We start from the raw sequence: 6,459 nt of genomic DNA, 5'->3' as shown, positions 1-6,459 counted from the left end.
GCCAGTGTAAGAAATTTAAGAGGGTGGGGTGGGGAAGTGCAGTTTACCCAGAGCTGGACAGGCAAGGCAAGTAGAACAAAAGAGGGAGATGCTGACATGAAGACAGCCTTGAGATGGCTGGCAACAGGCTAGACAAAGAGGCAAGCAGTATCAGCTCACGCTTGGTCATTCAGGATCATTGTTTCTCCTCGAACCTCTACTTTGGCTTCCATTTTCACCTGCCTTTACAGGAAGCCTACACTATTAGTTGTCCTTTCTCTTGGGTATTCATCCGTCTAGAGCTTTCCTTTTGGCTTCTAAACTTATGTTCTCATATTTAAAATGATGCTTCATTAAAACCATTAACCTGTGTATCTCCATTTCTTTCACAGCTGTATTAGTCGGTTTTCACACTGGTAGAAAGAAATACCTGAAACTAAGTAATATAGAAAGGGAAGAGGTTTAATTGACTCACAATTCCACATGGCTCAGGAAGCCTCAGGAAATTTACAATCATGGCAGAAGGGGAAGCAGGCACGTCTTACATGGCAGCAGACCAGAGGTCAAGTGTGAGCATAGGAAAAACTGCCTTGTATAAAACCATCAGATCTCATGAGGCTTTTTCACTATCATGAAATCAGCGTGTGGGAAACTGCCTCCATAATCGAATCACCTCCCAGCAAGTTCCTCCCTTGACACATGAGGATTCCAATTCAAGATGAGATTTGGGTGGGGGCACAGAGCCCAATCGTATCAACAGCCATATGAGAAGTCTTCAAAAAGTTATTATCAAGAAACTATGCATAGATTGCAAAATCTTTTGGTACCAAAAGAAACTGGTACTAACTCGTTAAAAAATACATCAACAGGATCTAGTTTGAGGTATGAAAAAGGAGAAATCATTTTTTAAAAAGCCAGTATCAGAGCAAACTGAATTCTGCTAAAACTGAAGGAAGAACAAACATTAAGGTGATGTTTGCGTGGAAGAATGGTAAAATCACTGATGCTTTACCAAATGTTTATGGTGACAATGCCCCTAAAGAAATCAGCAGTTTACACATGGAAAACTTGTAAGAAGGGACAAGATGATGTTGAAGATGAAGCCTGCAGCAAAAGGTCATTCACATCAATTTGTAAGGAAAAAAAAATTAATCCTCTTTGTTCTCTAACTGAAACGCATTGGCCAGACATGGTGGTTCACCCCTGTAATCCCAGCACTCTGGGAGGTCAAGTCGGGTGGATCACCTGTGGTCAGGAGTTCGAGACCACTCTGGCCAACATGGTGAAACCCCACATCTAATAAATATACACAAATTATCTGGGGGATGGGGGTGGGTGGCAGGCACATCTAATCCCAACTACTCTGGAGGCTGAGGCAGGAGAATTATTGAACCCAGAGGTGGAGGTTGCAGTGAGCCAAGATCGTGCTACTGGCCTCCAACCTTTGTGAAAGAGCGCGACTCTGTCTCAAAAAAAGAAAAGGACCAACAATTAACAGCAGAAACAACAGCCAACACCATAGATATCCCAATTGTTTCACCTTATGCAATTCTGACTGAAAAATTAAAAGTTGAGCAAACTTTCCACTTGATGGGTTCGAAAACCAGATCAACTGCAGACAAGAGCAGAGCTTTCAATGGAAATTTTAAACAAGTGGGATCTATTAGGTTGCTGCATATTAATTGCTGTTTATGCCATAGAATGTCAAAAACCACAACTGGTTGGTACCAACCAATAGATCATGAAGTAGCTATGTAAGTGTAACAGGAGGTGATACGTGGCTTTCCCAGTATGACTCTTAAGACGAAGCATAATCATAGTAATGGCTCCAAAGAGGTGGAAGTGGTCCAGTCAAAGCGAAGTGGACTGGCCAACAGCAAAGATCATGGCAATAGTTTTTTGAGCCGCTTGAGGAACTTCCCTTGTTGACTTTCTGGAGGGTGGAAGAATAATCACACCTGCTTATTATGACAGTGTTTTGAGAAAGCCAAAGCGTTAGCAGCAAAATGCCCAGGAAAGCTTCACCAGAGAGGCCTTTTCTACTTCAGCAAAGCTTCTGCTCATGCCTCTTATCAAACAAGTGCAATTTTGAGAGTTTCAATGGGAAATCATTAGGCATCTACCTTACAGTAGGAATTTAGCTCCTTCTGACTCCTTTTTGCTTTCTAATCTTAAAAAGTCTGTAAAGGGCACCCATTTCTCTTCAATTGATAATGTAAGAAAGAGTGCATTGATGTGGTTAAATTCTTCTTTGGGGAATGGATGAAATGGCTAGTATCCAATTGTTGTGAGCAAGAGACAAAAATAAATAAATAAATGGCTAGTATCATTGCTGACGAGTGTCTTGACCTTGGTGGATCTTATGATCAGAAATTATATTTTTTCCTTTTATTTCTATTTTCCACAAACTTTTCTTTTTCTATGTTTCTTTTCTTTTTTGAGATGGAGTCTGGCTCTGTCACCCAGGCAGGAGTGCAGTGGTGCGATTTCGGCTTACTGCAACCTCTGCCTTCTGGGTTCTAGCGATTCTCCTGCCTCAGCCTCCTGAGTAGTTGGGATTACAGGACCCTGCCACCGGGACTGGCTAATTTTTGTATTTTTAGTAGAGACGGCGTTTTGCCATGGTAGCGAGGCTGGTCTCGGACCCCTGATCTCAAGTGAAACACCTGCCTGGGCCTCCCAAAGTGCTAGGACAACAGGCGTGTGACACCACATTTGGCCTTTTTTTTTGGGGGGAGGGGGGTTGGTGTCTTGTTCTGTCACCTAGGCAGGAGTGTAGTGGCGTGATCTCTGCTCACTGCAACCTCCGCCTCACGGGTTCAAGTGATTCTGCTGCCTGAGCCTCCCGAGAAATCTGGACTACAGGTGCGTGCCACCATGCCTGGCTAAATTTTTTTTTTTATTTTTTGGTAGAGATGGGGTTTTGCCATGTTGGCCAGACTGGTCTTGAACTCCTGACTTCAGGTGATGCACCCACTTCAGCCTCCCAAAGTGCTGGGATTACAGGTGGAAACTACCATGCCTGGCCTATGTTCTTTTAAAAATCCATATGTGGCAGGACATGGTAGCTCAGGAAGGACTGGCAGGATGAATGAAAATCAGGCAAAAGCTCAAGGATGTTGTCTAAACATTTTGTTCTTATGGGACAAGAATAGTTGAGGTGGTTTGGATACTTCTTCCCAGCCAAATCTCATGGAAATATAATCCCCAGTGTTGGAGGTGGGGCCTGGTGGGGTGTTTGGGTTATGGGGCGGATCCCTCATGGCTTGGTGCTGTCCCCTCCATAGTGAGTTCTTACAGATCTGGTTGTTGTGAAGTGTGGCACCTCCTCTCCGCTCTCACTCTCTTGCTTACTCTGTGATGTGGGATGCCTGCCCCTGCTTCACCTTCTGCCATGAGTTAACAGCTCCCAGAGGCCTCTTAGAAGATGAGCAATGTCAGATATCTTGCTTGTATAGCCTGCAGAACTGTGAGCCAATTAAACCTCTTTTCTTATATATTACCCAGTCTCAGGTATTTCCTTATAGCAATGCAAGAACGGCCTAATATAGGAGTGAACCATGAACTGATCATTCCCTGGTGGACAAAACAAAGGCATGCTAGTGAAGGCAGAAACTAACATCATTCATCCCTATCAATACTTCCAAGAGGTTAATTCAGTATCAAAAAATTAATTTCTCAAAACTCACAGCTATTTAGTAAAGTGACTCACTAGACTTAGCTTCATACTTGAATGCTCTTGCTATTTATAGGCATCAAAACAAAACAAGCTGAGACTATAAGATGCTATTTAACAACAGCAGACATTGGTACCGTTTCCTTCCTGGAGAGGGTATGCGCTCAGATCATGAGACCTGAGATAAAACAAACTGGATTGTCAAGAGTCAAATAAGGACTACATTTTACCTCTCAATAGAAAAAATGCTGAAGGCAAAATGAGATGCTTTACAATATTTTTATGCTGAGCTATGTAAGCAAACAAAAAACTAAAACTAATCCTGAAGCTTTAGGACACTGAATACAGAAGTAACATGACTACTTAAATGTTTGTATCAGCCGGGCATGGTGGCTCACACCTGTAATTGCAGCACTTTGGGAGACCAAGGCGGGCGGATCACCCAAGGTCAGGAGTTCCAGACCAGACTGGCCAACATGGTGAAACCCCGTCTCTACTAAAAATATAAAAATTAGCCGGGCATGGTGGCAGGTGCCTGTAATTGCTATATGGGAGACGGAGACAGGAGAATCGCTTGAACCCGGGAGTCAGAGGTTGCAGGGAGCCAAGATTGCGCCACTGCACTCTAGATTGGGTGATAAGAGTAAAACTCTGTCTCAATATATAAATGAATAAATGCATGAATCAACAAAAATATGATCTATCCTTCCCTGTACTTGTACTACAAGGACATGCTTGTTGCTTCTACACTACACAAAGTCAACAGTTATCATCAACAGTGTAATAGAACTAGATTGGAACAAGGCTTCAAAGTGACTCTGCTCCACCAAAATTTAGAAAATTCAATTCAGGATGAACAACAGCTTTTGATTTAGAACCAACTCTTACCTTTCTCTCGTCATACATGAAGTCCTCACTTGACATTTCCCCCTGCAAATTGCAATGCATGTCCTAGCTATCAGCTTTTTCTGACACTTTAAAATTAATTTATAAAAACTGCAGAAACAATAAGATTGTACTTCCAATTTTGAAACTCTAATCAGATTCCTGTTTTGACACAAACTTACTCCTCTGCTGTGTACTCCACCAGCACAGCGACCCTTTCTCTCTCTATTCTTTTGCCCTCTGGATTCCTTTACATGTGCTCTTTGGCTGCCTAGACAGTCAGGACACCTAACGCCATCTGGAATTATCACTCCTCTCCTCCTTTTCTATGGCTAATACCACTTTCCTGCTTTCTTTCTACTGCTGAATATCCAGAATCGATGCTGTCATCAGGGAACCAGAGTCGACCTCGGCTTCGAGCTCCTGGATGGCAAAGCTGCATCCCTGGACGATCCTAAAGTATAACGAAACATGTTACTGTTACAACAATGCTACTCAGCTTTTACATGGGATTTTCTGAGTCATAAATTATGTATTAATACATACTAAAGCCGAGTCATTTGAGACCAAATATATGCCTGGTTAAATTTCTTTTTTTTGGAGATAGGGTCTCACTGTGTCAGCCAGGCTGCAGTGCAAGTGGCATGATCCAGCCTTGACATTCCAGACTCAAGCAATCTTCCCTTCTCAGCTCCCTAGTAGCTGGGATTGCAGACCTGTGCTGCCACATTGGGCTAAGTTTTAAAATTTCAGCAGAGATGAGGTCACCCTATGTTGCCCAGGCTGTTTTCGAACTCTTAAAGCTAAGTGATCCTCCTGCCTTGGCCTCCCAAATGCTAGGGTTACCTGCAGGAGCCATCACACAGGCCCATTTCGTTGTTGTTATTTTGTCTGAGACAGAGTCTTACTCTGTTGCCCAAACTGGAGTACAGTGGTGTGATCTCAGCTCACTGCAACTTCTGTCATTCTGGTTCAAGTGCTTCTCCTGCCTCAGCCTCCCAAGTAGCTGGGACTACAGGCATGTGCCACCATGCCCAGCTAATTTTTGTATTTTTAGTAGAGACAGTGTTTTATCATGTTTTTCAGGCTGATCTCAAACTTCTGACCTCAAGTGATCTGTTCACATTGGCCTCCCAAAGTGCTGGGACTATAGACATGAGCCACCAAGACTGGCCCCAGGCTTGTCTTGAACTCCTGGCCTCAAAGTGATCCTCCCGCCTTGGTTTCCCAAAGGACTAAGGCATGAGCCACCACGCCTGGCCTATATTTATTAAGGACACGAAATTGTGCTTTATGAGGAAGTATTCCTCACCACCCCCTGCCTACAACACAAGAAAGGAGAGGAAGGGAGCAAACTAGAAGAAGAAAGGTGGTACTGATGAAAAGTATACCAATTCAAGATGGATTTTAAAAATTGCTTAACAGGGGCCGGGCACGGTGGCTCACACCTATAATCCCAGCACTTTGGGAGGCCTCGGCGGGTGGATCACAAGGTCAGGAAAGCGAGACCATCCTGGCCAATATAGTGAAACTCTGTCTCCACCAAAATACAAAAAATTAGCCGGGCATGGTGGTGTGCACCTGTAGTCCCAGCTACTTGGAGGCTGAGGCAGTTGGATCGCTTGAATCCGGGAGAAGGAGGTTGCAGTGAGCTGAGATTGCGCCACTGTACTCCAGCCTGGTGACAGAGCAAGACTCCGTCTCAAAAAACAAAAACAAAATAATGCTTCATTAACACCATTAACCTATGTATCTCCTTTCTTTCTTTCTTTCTTTTTTTTTTTTTTTTGTCATGGATTCTCCTCCTTTTTCCCTTGTTGGTTTTTTTTGGCATGATCTCCACTCACTGCAACTTCTACCTCCTGGGTTCAAGCAATTCTCCTGCCTCAGCCTCCCGAGTAGCTGGGACTACAGGTGTG

At 43.6% G+C, this 6,459-nt stretch overlaps 1 long non-coding RNA gene across 1 annotated transcript in view; it reads left to right on the top strand.

The window, feature by feature from the left end:
- Positions 1-6,115, top strand: part of LOC108291048 — a 17,878-nt gene extending 11,763 nt beyond the window's left edge. Inside the window, exons 2-3 of the long non-coding RNA XR_001819783.2 lie at positions 5,144-5,148; positions 6,102-6,115. This is a non-coding gene — a long non-coding RNA (uncharacterized LOC108291048). The remainder of the gene's footprint in view (positions 1-5,143; positions 5,149-6,101) is intronic.
- The last annotated feature ends 344 nt before the right edge of the window (positions 6,116-6,459 follow it).

The sequence above is a fragment of the Cebus imitator genome, unplaced genomic scaffold (genome assembly GCF_001604975.1).
Source record: "Cebus imitator isolate Cc_AM_T3 unplaced genomic scaffold, Cebus_imitator-1.0 Scaffold445, whole genome shotgun sequence".
NCBI classification, from domain to species: Eukaryota; Metazoa; Chordata; class Mammalia; order Primates; family Cebidae; genus Cebus; species Cebus imitator.
This window is presented reverse-complemented; position numbering and strand designations above follow the sequence as displayed.